The sequence below is a fragment of the Triticum urartu genome, chromosome 7A, assembly GCF_056163025.1.
Source record: "Triticum urartu cultivar PI428250 chromosome 7A, HENAU_Tu73, whole genome shotgun sequence".
NCBI lineage: Eukaryota > Viridiplantae > Streptophyta > Magnoliopsida > Poales > Poaceae > Triticum > Triticum urartu.
This window is the reverse complement of record NC_141879.1, coordinates 354954281-354970656: the sequence shown is the minus strand read 5'-3', so window position 1 is coordinate 354970656 and position 16376 is coordinate 354954281.

The following is a 16376-nucleotide window of genomic DNA, read 5'->3' as shown; positions in this document are numbered from 1 at the left end:
TGCCTCAGCGAAGCAGTGGAAATCCTCCCCCGCGTTGCCGGTAGGGTGGGGCCTCGGCTGAGCCGGCGATGTCCTCTGCCTTGTTATTGGCGGGGCGGGGCCTCGGCGAAGCCGGCGGTGTCCTCTGCCTCGTTGTTGGTGCCGCGGGGGCTCGGCGGAGCAGGGCCTCATCGACGCCAGCGGAGCGGGGACTTGTCGGAGCTGACATTGTCCTCTGCCTCGTCCTCGGTCTCGCCAAACAATCCCTCGCCCGCTTCATCGCCCTCTTTGATAGCCTCTTTGTAGGCGACCGCAGCCTCCGCCACCCGCATGCGCTCCCGCCAGTGCTTGAGGCGGCCCTTGCGAGTGGAGCGGTACGAGTCGACCAGCGCCTCCTGCTCTGCCTGCTTCGCGGCCATCTGCTCCGCCGCCTACAGATGCTCCTGGAGGAGATGGTGGTTGTAGGTGGCGTCGGCCTGCACCTCCCGGAATTGCTCCTGACGCATCTGCCTCACACTGTCCATATATTGGGCACGGGCCTCGCCGATGGTCATGGTGCAATGCACCGGCGAGGATGGCGCGGAGGAGGGGGTTGGCGCCGGATCGTCGACTACCATGTTCTCCATTGGGACGTCGTCGTCCTCCGGTTGCCTGCCGGCCAGCCGGTCGGCAGCAATGGCTGCCATCTCCTTGTGGTCCATCATCCGCCCGTCCCGAAGAGCGCTGGAGCGCGAGGAAGCCATGGTGGGCAGTAGTGGTGTGGACAGTTGAAAGGGAACAGATGCGGATGACTGCGGCTATGGCCGGTGCAGCAGTTTATATAACAATGGTGGGCGGGCAGAGGGACGGACGTGTGGCGCCGGAGTAGCCGCCTCGACAACCGTGTATCATTAGTGTGGGCGGCAGATGGACGGACGGATGACAGTTGTGTCGTTTGAAGGCGGAGCAATCGCCTGCACTGGGAAGCGGGGCAGGCGGCGCTGACTGTTTCGGGCGGAAAGCGCGCGCGGGCGAGGAGATGACTTTACTTGGAGGGGATACAATGGGGACCCACCATGTCCATAGCCTCACGTATGCAAGTGCCTCCTTATTATATATATATGTATAAAACTATACTCCCTCCGTCTAGGTGAATAAGTCGTATTAGAAGGTGCATCACGACCTAGGTGCAAGCAGATTGGTGGAAAAGAAGAATATTTCTCTCTTCTAAACACAACATTTAATCACAATAGTTAAGAGGATGCCTTATTAGCTACCCATGCAGGCCATTGTAATTCATAGCATGCAAAGCGCTTTTATTTCTTGCCTAATAACCGCATGGACGTGCTGCATGCATTGGTCCTTGCCCGAGCAAAAAAAGGGAGGAAAGGGGTTTCCACGGGAGACAACGAGGCAGAGGTGGAAGCGCTCGCTGGAGTTATTTATTTTGCTTCCCCTGGTTTCCCGACATCACGGACCCACACCATTGTCAACCTATGTAGTACTAGTCAATAAATGAGAGAATTGCACAAGAAGCGGCCGACAGCTGGGACCAAGCAGCTCGAGCAGTATTTGTGGTTTTTATGTTTGAGCGCTGCAGAGTTTTTTGATGTTTAGCCCAGATATTAATTTTTCTCCTCTGAACAACAAAGAAAACATCGCTGTAGGTATTAACTGGGCGGGCTGTGGCCCGTCTAGCCCAGGCCAGATATCCAGCCCAGATATTAATTTTTTTCAAGCTGAAAATGGCTAGCCCAGCTATACTTTTTTTAGGAATACCCATGCAAGGTCAAGTTGTTATTCTCCACCCCGCTGGGCTGCAAATCTTTCCTAGGAGGGATGCATTAGGCTTAACAAGAAAATGGGCTTTAAGAAATAATAAATGGGATGCAATTATAAAAACTAGGCAGTAACTATAAAAAATGCACCAAACACGTGATTACTTTATAAAATATTATTTTTGGATATTGAAAATTTTAATTTCATTAATTGTGGCGAGCGCAATGTTTTGTTGGATTTTTACGTAATATAAATTTATATAGAAATTGTATTTAATCTAACTAGAAATTTCAGGATAAAAATATTTCGGATCCCATCAAAATGTGGGAAATTTTATTGAATTCTGTTTTGAACGGTTGGTTGAAATGGGTTGTACTTTTGACAAACTGTAAATGGGTTGTAGTAAATTCCATTAGAATTCAAAAATGGGCTACACATTCTTACAAATCTCAAATGGGCTGTAAGTTCTCTGCCACACACTTCTGGCCTTACTAAGTTGACGCGTCCCCTAAAAAAACAGAGTTGACACGTATGCAAGGCTTTGTCAACTTATAGTCAACACACGATTCTAGCAGCAGTGGCCGTTGGATGTCCATCCAACGAATGCCGTGCTTCTTCTTCAATCTCGGATATTCTAGCTTCACCCTCCCAAAAAATGATTCCTCCCCCTGACATCTGGGGCGCACTGTTTCAGAAGCTGACCTGTGGGCCTACTAAGTTGACGTACCAAGGGCTTTGTCAACTTAGTCAATATAAACGATTCTAGCTGCAGTGACCGTACGTTGTCCATCCAACGGCCGTAGTGCTTCTTCAACCTCTGGTCTTCTTGCTCCAGCCGCCTAAAGCAGCACCGGTCGTGCCGCCTGCTCCTGCCTCTCGTGGCTGGCTGTGCTGCCGGGGAGGCCTCACCGCCCCTACTATTCCCACCGCTGGCCAGGCCCTGCGGCGACGGCAGCCTCACACCGCAGCCGAACGAGTGAACCCTCATACTCCTCTCCGCGTGGGCATCCACTGCCGCGTCTTCACCGGCTCCGCGTCGTCCCCTTCCTAGGCCTCGCCGTCGTCCACCGCCCTGGTGCTCTCGGCGCGGCGTGGTCAACGTGGAAGGAACGACTTCCATTGGACGTGGACTGTACGTGGAGAGGCTGACAGCTGGGTCCACGGCGGCAGCAAGGAAGTTCCTCCTTATTACGCGGAAAATAATGATTCCTCCACCTAACAGCAGGGACCCACCGGACGGGCCACCAGTATTTTGCGAAAAAAATCGTTTCCCCCTGACTGCTAGGACCCACCGGACGGGCCACCGTATTTCGCGAAAAAAACGTTCCCCCCGCTGTCAGCTCGGACCCACCGGAAGTGCCTCCTTATTACGCACAAAAAAATGAATACTCCCCCGACTAGCTGGGACCCACCTTGTTGGGAGGCTGACTTGTGGGCCTACTAAGTTGACGGGGACGAAGACTTTGTCAACTTAGTCAATATGAACGATTTTAGCTCCAGTGACTGTACGATGTCCATCCAACGGCCGTAGTGCTTCTTCAACCTCTGGTCCTCTTGCTCTAGCCGCCCAAAGCAGCGCTGGTCGTGCTGCATGCTCTTGCCTCCCGTGGTCGGCTGTGCTGCCGCAGAGGCCTCACTGCCCCCTACTATTCCCACCGCTGGCCAGGCCCTGCGGCAACGGCAGCCTCACACCGCAGTCGAACCAGTGAACCCTTGTAGTCCTCTCTGCGCAGGCTTCCACTGCCGCGTCGTCCCCTTCCTAGGCCTCGCCGTCGTCCACCGCCGTGGTGCTCTCCGCGCGGCATGGTCAACGTGGTCAAGGAACGACTTCCATTAGAAGAGTACTGTACATGGAGAGGCTGACAGCTGGGTCCACGGCCACAACACATTTTTTTTTTGTGATTTGCCAAGTAAGTCGCTTTGTCAGGCCTGTTGGGCTGCAAATCTTTCAAGACGAGGAGAGCTTTCATTCGGCTGGCCGAGAAAATGGCCCATCAGTAATGAGAAATGGGCTGTACATTTTTAAAACACATCAAACCGGCAATTAGTTTCAAATATCTTTTTTTTCTCATTTCAAGATTTTAAATTACATTAATTTTTATGCGTGGAGAATTTGTTGGATTTTATATTGATATACATTTATTTTTAAAATCAATTTGAATGTGAGTCGAAATTTCGGGATTAAAAACAGCTCGGACCGCACCGAAACATGCAAAATTTCGTATAATTTTTTAACCGTTGCCACAATATGGGCTATAATGCTAACAAAAAGAATATGGGCTCCAAAAAAACCTTAAGAATTAGCAAATGGGCTGTAAATTATTAGAAATAATGGCAAATGGGCTGTATGTCGTTTTCCACAGATTTGAGGCTTTCCTAAAAAAAGGTTTACGCACAAGCACTGACTGTTGGATGTCCATCCAACGGCCGTCGTACTTCTTCAATCTCTACTCTTCCTGCTCCAGCCGCTCAAACAAGCGCCGGCGGGACTGCCTGCTCCCTCCTCCTCGCGGCCGGCTGTGCTGCTGCGCAGGCCTCACCGCCCGACCGTACTCCCATCACTGGCCTAGCCATCCCTCTACTCACCCACACCTGCTGTTATTCTCCGGCGATGGCAGACGAACCAGTAAACCCTCATACAGTCGTACTCCCCACCGCGTGGGAAACAACTACCGAGTCTTCCCTGCCTCCATGTCGTCCCCTTCCTAGGCCTTGCCGTCGTCCACCGCCCTGGTGCTCTTGGCGCGGCGTGATCAACGTGGTCAAGGAACGACTTCCATCTGACGTGGACTGTACGTGGAGAGGCTGACAGCTGGGTCCACGGCGGCAGCAAGGAAGTACCTCCTTATTACGCGGAAAATAATGATTCCTCCACCTAACAGCTGGGACCCACCGGACGGGCCACTGTATTTCGTGAAAAAAACATTTCCCCCTGACTGCTGGGACCCACCAGCTACATCTTCACATGCAAGGAAGTGCGTCCGGGCAAAAAAACGATTCGCTCCCTGACTGCTAGGACCCACCAGCTACATCTTCGCACGCAAGGAAGTGCGTGACAGTCGGGACCCACCTGATCGAAGCGTACGTAGCGTTGTCATTCTGGTCGCGAACATGTACGTACATACTGGTCGATATAGAGGCGCGCACGTGTTGTAGTAGAGGCGCGCACGTAGCATGTACACGTACGTACAGCGGCCAGGGTGCAAGAAATAAAATACGGCCACATATGTGTACATACGGGCGGGGTCCCAAACGCCTACTCGCGCATACGTACGGCCAGGGCTTGTGTACATTGTTGGGTCGGAAAGGAGAAACAACGTCGTCGTCGTGTTCATGGGGAGGCAACGAAATGCGTCGTGTTCATGGGGAGGCAACGGAATGCGTGGGAGCCAATTGGTTGGGTCAGAACGAAATGCGTGGTCGTGTTCATCGGGAGGGCTTGGACGGAACAAGCGATGGAAACGAGGCCTGGCGTACTGCACAACGGAGGAAACGGACCTCCTACGATCGAAACGGGGTCCTGTTGATCGGGAGGGGTCCGGCGTACCGCAAAACGGAGGAAACGGACTTCCTACGGTCGAAACGGGGGTCCTGTTGATCGGGAGGGGTGTGGCATACCGCAAAACGGACGAAACGGACTTGTATTGGAGCGCTACAGTCGAAACGGGGGTCCTGTTCATCGGGAGGGGTGTGGCATACCGCAAAACGGGACTCCACGGGATACTGTTCATCTCCACCGTCAACCCCCTCCAGCCTCCATGAGCTACTGTTCATCCACCGTCGACCTCCTCCAGCCTCCACCTGCGACTGTTCATCCACGAGCTCCTGTTCATCCAGCCTCCACCGCACGCTACTCCACCGGCTACTGTTCAACCAACCCTCTCCACGGGCTCCTGTTCAACCACCCCTCCACAGGCTACTGTTCATCCTGCCCTCCACCATCTACTCTTCATCCTGCCCTCCACGGGGTGGTCCTGTTCATCCAGCCCTCCACGGGGTCCTGTTCATCCAGCCCCAACCGGCTCGATCGATAAGGGTCCTGTTCATCCAGAGGCAACACCACGGGGTCCTATTCATCCACCCCCACCCGGAACTGTTCATCCAACCCCCCCAGCAACGCTCACTGTTCATCCAGAGGCAACATTGATCGGCTTCAGTTAGCAGCAGTAGCGAAGGAATCGCTCGATCGGGTTCAGTTAACAGCCATCGATCGATCTCTCGGGTTTAGTAACGCGTAGCCTGCAGTGCAATCGCTCGGGTTCAGTTAGAGCCCAACGCCTCGCTCGTGTTCAGTTAGAGCCAACGCCTCGCACACACGCGCGTACGTGTATGAGAGAAACGCCCATCGCTCGGCCCCGACCTCCCACCGTAACCGGGAACTCCCCGAAATTTTCCTCCCCCTCGCTTCTACCACGGTTTTTTCCGTCATGGACGGCCCAAAGAATGTCATGCAGCTGCGTCTCCGGCCCGCCCAGGACGAAAAGCCCATTTTCTGTCATGATTTTTTGTCATAGAAGTAGGAGCCCACCACATCTATGATGATACCGGGTTTTGTCACAATTATCATCATAGAAGTGTCATATTTATGACAGAAAAAATTTTGTTCGGCCCAAAATGTCACGGATGTGTCTTTTTTTTGTAATGTTACAAGGTTATACGGGTGTGCAGTATGTGTACCATATCCCGTAGCGCCGTCATGCTTCGCTAAAAAATGGATTTGCATGTTTCAGATGATATCTCCAGAAGAAATAAGAGTTAAAGTCAGAGTTGGATAGGCGTGTAAGCTAAGAGAGCAGTGAAAGGATATCCAAACATCATTGGAACAGTGCACAAGGGAGTGATGTGTGGATACCTAGTTCGGGCCGGCGTTTGGGCATGCTCGCCTAGCTAGAGTGCGGGTCACTTCAGAGCCGTTGAGGGTGATGCGCTGGCGTTGGCTGGCCGCGCATGGATGCAGATCTTGAGTGGTAGCGGAGCGCTATGATGCGGTGGAGGAGATCGTTGGTGAAGCCCCATCGGCCTCGGAGGGCGGAGGTGCAACGATGTGCTCGGTGAAGTAGCCCCGGTGAGATGGGAGACGGCGTCGGTGAAGCACACCTGATGCGGTGGAAGTCGATGTTTGTGAGGCACGTCGGTTGCGGCCGCCGACGTTGTCGGTGGACCACCCGGTGCGGCGGATGAGGGTGTAGATGAGGTAGCTCTAGTGCGGTGGTGAAGTGTGACCGTCGTCTTCGTCGTCGTCGTCCGGCAAAGAGGTGGGGAAAGAGACGAGACGAGGGGCGATTCAAACTTTGCTTGGGTTGGCGGCGAATTAGGGATTTGAGCAATCTGGGCGCGGAAGGGGACGGTGGAGAAGGGAGATTTTGCAGGGCTGGAATTGGGGCCGCCAGATATTTCAATCCGAAACGTGGAAGCACGAATTTATTTTGTCATCGTCCTTTTGGGGGGGGGGAGGGAGGGAGGGGGGTGGGTGGCTCGGTGCTAAGCGTCCGTCCGACACACGCGACCACCATGACACGACCCTGGTCTGCCTGGTGCGCCTACATTTGAGAATGCAAGCGAATCTTCTTTCATTTGCAAATGAATCTGTATGTATTACCATGCCCGTGTTTTCTTTGCAATAATTAGTCATTCGAAACGAGATACTATAGATTAATTAATGAGGAGTTATTTGAAAAAAAATCGAAACGGTATCCATGCTAATGTGGATTAGAGTGTGTGTCACATAATTAGTTATTTGAATTAGAGTGTGTGTCACATAGCGATCTCCAATTCTAAAGTGGATTTCGCATTTCACTGTATCCACGCTACTTTTTAATACAAATTCATATGTATATGATGAACACCATGGTAGTGAGAAAACTTTTGGATGGATCCAAACATATGACCTACAAAAAAGAACAAAAATCGAGTCAATGTCAACTTTTCGAAACCTAGTATGGCACGAATTCGAAATAATTACCCATATGCATGGTCCTCAGTTCAAATCTTACAATGTACGCCAAATTGAAACATCGATATTAAGTCTCGTACTATCTACATTCAAATGTTGTTTTTAGCCCCCCCTCCCCCTGCGCGCACACACGCTACATACTTCCTGTATCGGTCAATCTTCCTCTCCTAACCACCTTAGGAAGCTATCGGTTTCCAACACACATCCATTCTTTCTCTCCATGTTTCGATCTCTAACTCTCTCAACTACACAACCCCCCTTTTCCACTCTGTTACGAAATGTATTTACCTCACACACCCGCCATTGCACCCCATGCCGAGCTCTCTCTCTCTCCCCCTCTCCCTCTCACCCTCTAGCGCTAAATACATGGATTGCCTATCTAGCCCCCAACCTCTCGTGCGCACGCACGCACGTTGTCTATCTAGGTCACTCCCCCGAGACTGTCTCACTCTTTCTTCCGCACGGCGGGCCACAATTGCTCAATCTCGCTCTCTTTATCTGAGTCTCGTTTAACCTCGTTTTCTTTCACACACAAATGATATATCTCCCTGTTCGGGCCTCGATCGACACACTCTATACTCTTTCACGCAGATTGTCTATCTAGGTCAGTCCATCGAAGCCGCCCTCACTCTTTCGACCTCATGGCGGGCCACACACACTCTCTCTCCCCCTCTCTCTCTCTTTGTATGTCTCGATTGACCTCGCTCTTTCTCGGACAAAAATGATATATCACCATATTTGAGCCCAATTCAACTTATTCACATTGTATACTCTCTCACGCACATTAGGTCACTCTCTCCAACCCGTCTCACTCTTTCGATCGCACGATGACCCTATGTGATTGATTGACCTTGCTTCCTCCCACACACAAAATATATCTACACGTCTGTGACTGGATCATCTCTCAAGCTCTATCTTACAGCCCTCACCCTTGCCAGAAGCTCAATCGGACAATATCTCTCCAGAGCATATATATATTTTCAATGACTGTCGGACCACACTGACTTTGTCTCTCTATCTATATGTCTCTCGATTGACCTCGCTTTCTCATGCTGTATCTTCCACACATTGAAGCTACCTCTCCACCCCTCGCAAAGCCAGAGCTATTTACATTGCGAGGGGCACTCCAACCTTGGATTAATTTGTGTAGGCATTTATTACGGTCGGTTTAGATTATATTTTCATAGCATTCAGCCCACAACTACTCAAAACACCGTTGCAACCCCCGCAACTCCCCTAGTTGATTTCCCTCTGGCTCGGTCATCGCTCTCTCGCACTTACTTTCTCGCCATCAATGTCGCACCATGGTATTATTGCAAAAAACTCTGTTGTTCTCTTTAATTATTATAAATAAGCTAAAAAACTACACACCGATAGTCCACAAATTTTGACCCACAAATTAAAGTGCTACAAACTACACACCAAGGGGCCCACATGTCATGAAACAAATTTGGACCCATATACAAATTAAAAAATAGAGGACGAGGATCGAACATGCGACCAGGGCCTTCAAGCCGCACGTCAATAGGCAACATACATAGAACAACAATGTTTGTTGTACCTCCCTTTGTTCACATAATGTTTTTCTATTACCACAGCCTATTTAATTGATAACATGTAATATAATTTTTAGTACTATTCGCCTTCACTTACGGGTGGGTTCCATTTGTGCTCTCTCTCTCCTCCCCTTCTGTGTTTAGACGCATGGGCAAACACGAAGAACTCGTAGGCGATGTTGCGTTGACCATATCTGGACGCGTTCACAAGTTACAACACTAGTTTCACATGCTAGCAGCACTAGTTAGTGTGTACGTGCAATGCACGTTAATTTGGAAGTATATTAAGTGCATGCGGATATTAAGTAGGATATTATTTGCGTATTATTATGTGATTAGCACTATTTTTGGAATGAAATTAACTGCATGCTAAACGTGTTGAGCGCTCGACATTGAAGCAGTCTAGGTCGTTGGATGACAAGGAATACATGTGGCTTGATGACGTTTTATTTTTAATTTCATACGGCTCTAGCAGAACATTCAATCGATCAAGCCATAGATTTTGCTCAGTCTATCTCCGAATTTAAATTATATGACAATCGATCTAAAATAAAAGGAAATGATAAACGTTCGGATTTTAAGCATGGCAATCCGAACATTTTTCATGGCACATTTAGATTACGCGGTGGCGGAGGGGGCGTCTTGTGGTGGGAAGTGGCTCCTCTGCCGTGCTCTGTGTTTCCTCGGGCCACTGACCGACGGTGACGGTGATGCCTTGCGCCATTGTTGGCATACTCCTAGACGTTGGCCTAGCTTCAAGGAAGGCCAAAATGTTCTGGAGTTCGGAGCAAGTCAACTGGCGGGAGGAGGCGACTGGCGTTGGTGCAAGGAAGCGGTCGACGACGGCCATCCTTGCCGCTGAGGGGGGCACTGGCACCCGCACGGGGACAGGAGCTGTCAACGGCGCGGCGGAGACATTCGTGTGCACGGGCACCGGCACGGGCGCACACGTCAGTGCACGCGCAGGCGCATGCATTGGCAGGTGCATGGGCACCGTCACGGGTGTGCGCGTCAGTGCACGCGCAGGCGCATGCGATGGCAGGTGCACGGGCGCGTGAAAGTCGACGGGGACCTCGTGGAACCCCGTGGCATCAAGCTCGGCGACAATGTGCGGCTCCCAGCCCATCAATGCCACGGGGATGGGCGCTGGCGCAGTCGGGGCGATGGGAGCCGGAACGGGAGTGGGGACAGGCGCAGCGTCTTCCCGCAAGGCCAGTTCAAGCTCGTCCCAAAGCGCCTTATGTTCTTGAGACTCCGGCTGGGTGTCTTCCTCGGGAAACTGGAAGACTAAGGGCAGACCATCGTGATGCATCATGGCGTATGTTTAGGTCAGGCTGGTTGGAGGTAGACAACAGGAGAATCGGATAGGAAGAGAGAAGATTGTTGTGATATCGGGTAGTGCGGGGTTGATTTTAAACTACGGCGCCAGCGACATTAAAAGTGGGAGCAGTTGGGACGAAGTTGGGCGGCGGAGCCTGGTCAAAGGGCTCGCCTCCCGTTGAGCCTGCACAGCGGTCTGCTCGCACGCCTCCCTGTCAGCCGGCGTAGTGGTCGGCTCGCACGCCTCCCATCGACTCAAACGCTTGCTCGGACGACACCTGCCGATGAGAAGCGGGACTCGTGGCGGCACATAAACGCCCACAGTTTCAATAGTGAAAGCGTTCGCCTTAACGTGACAGGTCTTTGTTCGAAAATACCTTGGGTCTTCATTTGTGCAACTTGTCATAAGCAGCTTGTCTCAAATCGAAGAAAAAAATTACGAAGTAATATTTGTTCCATATCACGTGACCATGCTCAGTTTCAAGAATTTATGGTCACTTTTGTATTTTCTGAAATTTAAGATCTAGGTTTTGAAACAATATCATAACCTGCATCATGCAATTAATTTTCAAGCCGTACATCTGTCATGTTGCATTTCTTAAGAAAGGATTTGGTCAAACATTTTGCTTAGTAGACTTCAGACAAGTTATATATGCAGAGCAAAAGGATAATCCCTCTATACCAGTGCATTGCCTGATATATTAACTCAAGTACTAGGCACGAACAAACATGCTCAATTCTGTGCTCATCCTGGTGTAGTAGTAGTAGTACTAGGCAATGCAGTTGACGGGTGACCTTGGCGAGCGGCGACCGAGGGAATTGAACCGTGCTCGGCATGGTAGGTAACGTTGTCTAGTTACTAAAGCATCCCTCTGTTGTACATAGTGTTGGAACTAATCTTGTTATTAGTGCCAAGAGTAAATGATTAGATCATGTTTATTTTGGATTGCATGATGTTGTTTTAGTATCTAACTAAGTTCTAGCTAGTTGCATGCATGTGATAATGGCAGAGGGGCATACCGGCAAGAGAGACAACACTAAGCGATACAGAGAGTGCAGTCAGCGGCCAGATTGCAAGCCATTAGTGGAGTAGTGCATGCACTAGTTGTTAGGATTAGTCAAGTTTAATAGTGGCAAGCTACATGCATGGATCAAGTTTGGCCTGGTCGTGTGGCCGTTGAGGAGAAGCCGTACAAGAGCTGAACGTGGGTACATGCAGGTAGTGGAGAGTGAGAAACGGATCAAGCCGTTCTGGCTTGGCCCTGCGAGCATTGCATATTTCCCTTTAAATAGGCTTGTAACCAGTTTTGCTATTTGAGATGAGGAATACAGAAAAGGCACAAGTGCGTGTGCCAGAAAAGCTCTGTGTGTTTGTGTTCTTCCTCTCCATTGTGTATTACGTGAGAAGTGTAGGTGTGTCCACTTCGTACTCGCGTGTCTGTATCCATCGATCTCCTGGGCCATGCCAACACTTGGTATCAGAGCCATGGTGAGAAAATGTTTGTGCACTTCACCACACTCGTCGGGTAGCCGGAGGGGCTCAACCTCGCTGAAAGTGCAACTATCCCTAGGTGGGTTTGGTAATTCATAACAACATATAGCTCATTGAGCTAATACTATTCCAAGATGATTATTTCAGGAAAGCTCAATGATTGGCATGGCATGGATGTGAAAGTGGAACCCTAAAAATGCTAAGGACAATGGATTGGCTCAAGCTCAAAAGCTCAAGACTCTTCATTTTATATTTTAGTGATCCAAGATCACATTGAGTCCATAGGAAAAGCCAATACTATTAAGGAGGGATGAGGTGTTTCTTAATGAGCCGCTTGCTTCATGTGCTTAGTGATATGCTCCAAAACCCTCAACTACTTTCCCATATCCACATATGACCAAAACTCTAAGCCAAACTCGATCCTACCGATTCTTCCTATCCGGCGCCACCGAGTTTCACTTGTCATTAGCCACTGCCAAACCCTAGCAATTCGGTTCTACCGATAAGGATCTCGGTCCCACCGAGATGGGGTTGCAAACTCTCTGTTTCCCTTTCGTAACTTTTCGGTCCCACCGAAAGAGCGAATCGGTCCCACCGAGATTGCAATGTAAACTCAGTGTTTCCCCTTTGTAACTTTTCGGTCTCACCGAGTTCCACTCGGTCTCACCGAAAGAGCAAATCGGTCCCACCGAGTTTGCCTGACCAACTCTCTGGTTAGCTAATTACCAAATTCGGTCTCACCGAGTTTGTGTAATCGGTCTCACCGAGATTAAGTTATGCCCAAACCCTAACCGAATCGGTCCTACCGAGTTGCATGTCAGTCCCACCGAAATTCCTAACGGTCACTAGGTTTACTATTTCGGTCAGACCGAGTTTATTGATTCGGTCCCACCGAGATTTGAAAACTGTGTAATGGTTGGATTTTGTGTGGAGGCTATATATACCCCTCCACCTCTTTCTCATTCAGTGAGAGATCCATCAGAACACACACATCATTCCAACTCATTTGTTCTGAGAGAGAACCACCTACTCATGTGTTGAGACCAAGACATTCCATTCCTATCATATGAATCTTGATCTCTAGCCTTCCCAAGTTGCTTTCCACTCAAATCTTCTTTCCACCAAATCCAAATCCTATGAGAGAGAGTTGAGTGTTGGGGAGACTATCATTTGAAGCACAAGAGCAAGGAGTTCATTACCTACACACCATTTGTTACTTCTTGGAGAGTGGTGTCTCCTAGATTGGCTAGGTGTCACTTGGGAGCCTCCGACAAGATTGTGGAGTTGAACCAAGGAGTTTGTAAGGGCAAGGAGATCGCCTACTTCGTGAAGATCTACTGCTAGTGAGGCAAGTCCTTCGTGGGCGATGGCCATGGTGGGATAGACAAGGTTGCTTCTTCGTGGACCCTTTGTGGGTGGTTGCTTCTTCATGGACCCTTCGTGGGTGGAGCCCTTCATGGACTCGCGCAACCGTTGCCCTTGGGTGGAGCCCTGTGTGGACTCGCGCAACCGTTACCCTTCGTGGGTTGAAGTCTCCATCAACGTGGATGTAGGATAGCACCACCTATCCGAACCACGGGAAAAACATCCGTGTCTCCAATAGCGTTTGAATTCTCCAAACCCTTCCCTTTATATTCTTGCAAGTTGCATGCTTTACTTTCCGCTGCCAATACACTCTTTGCATGCTTGCTTGAATTGTGTGATGATTGCTTGACTTGTCCTAAAATAGCTAAAATCTGCCAAGAACTAAAATTGGGAAAAGGTTAAGTTTTTATTTGGTCAAGTAGTCTAATCACCCCCCTCTAGACATACTTTCGATCCTACAAGTGGTATCAGAGCTTTGGTCTCCATTTGCTAGATCTCCATAGCTTTTGGTGGTCATAGCCTTGGTTTCACAACCTAGGAGAGTATGGCGTCTAGCGAGGGAAATTATCACCGTAGAGGTCCTTACTTTGATGGTACTAATTTTGCTAGTTGGAAGCATAAAATGAAAATGCATATTCTTGGACATAACCCCGCTGTTTGGGCTATTGTGTGTGTTGGTTTGCAAGGTGACTTCTTTGATGGGAGAGAACCAAACCATGAAGCTACCGCGGATGAGTTGAAGATGTTGCAATACAATGCTCAAGCTTGTGATATTCTCTTCAACGGATTGTGCCCTGAAGAATTCAACAAAATCAGCCACCTTGAGAATGCAAAGGAAATTTGGGACACTTTGATTGATATGCACGAAGGTACCGACTCCGTCAAGGAATCCAAGTTGGATGTGCTTCAAAGCCAACTTGACAAGTTCAAGATGAAGGATGGTGAAGGTGTCGCTGAAATGTACTCTAGGCTTGCTCTCATCACAAATGAGATTGCCGGCTTAGGAAGTGAAGATATGACCGATAAATTCATCATCAAGAAGATCCTAAGAGCCTTGGATGGAAAATATGATACCGTGTGCACATTGATCCAAATGATGCCAAATTACAAAGATCTCAAGCCAACGGAGGTGATTGGAAGAATTGTTGCTCATGAGATGTCACTTAAGGATAAAGAGGAACTTCACAACAAATCAAGTGGTGCCTACAAAGCCTCATGTGAAGCCCCTACATCATCAAGTGAGAAACAAGACTGCAATGAAGAATTGAGCTTAATGGTGAAGAACTTCAACAAGTTCTACAAGAATAGAAGCAAAGATAGAAGCTCCAAATCAAGGTCCTACAATGACAAAAGATCTTCTAGTCGAGAGAGAAACTGTTATAATTGTGGAAGACCCGGACACTATTCCAATGAGTGTACGGCTCCCTACAAGAGAAGAGAAGATTCTCCAAAAAGAAGAAGCAAAGGATCACCACCAAGAGAGAGAAGGAGTAGAGATGATCGTTATGAATGAAGATACTCACGGAGAAGCAAGGATTCGGAAAGGAAGGAAAAATCATCAAGGAGCTACACAAGACGAAGACATCAAGCTCATGTTGGTGAATGGGTATCCGGCTCCGACTCCGACAGCCACTCCGAGAGAAGTTATCACTCCGACTCCGAAGATACTCAAGATGAAGGTGTTGCCGGTCTAGCACTTGTTTCAACCAACTCCTACGACATATTTGACTCACCAAATGAAGGAGTTGGAAGATGCTTCATGGCCAAAGGTCCTAAGGTAACACACCCCGAGTATGTTAATTTCAATAGTGATGAAGATGACTTGTTAGGTGATGATTTGCTTGGTGACAACTCTAGTGATGAATACTATGATGAAAGACCAATTAATCATGCTAATCAAGATAAAACAAATGACAATGATAAGGAGAAGATTGAGGCTCTAACTAAAGAACTAAAAACTCTTAAGTTGGCTCATGACACTATCTTCGAAGATCATCGAGAACTTTTAAGAGCTCATGAGAAACTACGCTTTGAAAAGCTCAATCTTGAGCAAGAGCATGAGTTCTTAAAGGCAATCAATGATGATCTCCGCAAGAAAAGTTCTTCTTACATTGCCAAGCGTTTACTCTTATCCACTTACATGCCTCAAGTCAAGTCTAACAAGAAAGATTCTTCCTCTAGTTGTAACAATGATCATGCTAAATTCAATATTGTTGCTTCTAGTAGTTCTCTTGATTCCACTAATGATTCTCTTAGCCAAGTTACACTTGAGCAAGAAAATAGCTTATTGAAGGGAATTATAGAGAAAGGAGTGTACAAAAGCCTTGCTGGGAGTAAGCAATTCGAGGAAATTGTGCGCAAGCAAGGAATGCACCAGAAGAATCAAGGTGTTGGTTTTGAACGAAAGTTCAATGCCAATGGAGTTGAATGGGAAGAAGATCAATACCCCAAGACAAAGTTTGTCCCTCAACAAGAGAAGTATACTTCTTTCAAGGGGACACAAGCTCAAGATGATCTTCCACCACAAGACTACGAGCAAAAAGGCAAGGACAAGCTTCAAGAGGAAATTGATGCATTTGAAGAAGCTCCAAAGACCTTAGTAAAGTGGATTCCCAAGACTACTTCAAGTTCCACTTCATCAAGTACGACTACAATTCCAAGGATTCCCATCAAGATGATGTGGATCCAAAAGAAGAAGAACTAGAGAGTTCTTGAGGGTGACTCCGCCAACATACTTCACTCTTATCATTTTGGCAAGAACAAGTGCAATCAACTTCCACATCTTGCACTAGTTCAAGGAGTCACAAACCCTCTTGTTGGTAAGACAAGGGACAAGGTAACCTAAAAGCTTTCATGGACATCATCTTTTGTGTGCATCACTCTATGTCTATGGATATCCTTGCTTGTTCCTTGTGGGACTAACCCATGTAGGTATTGAAAGTGCAATTCACTC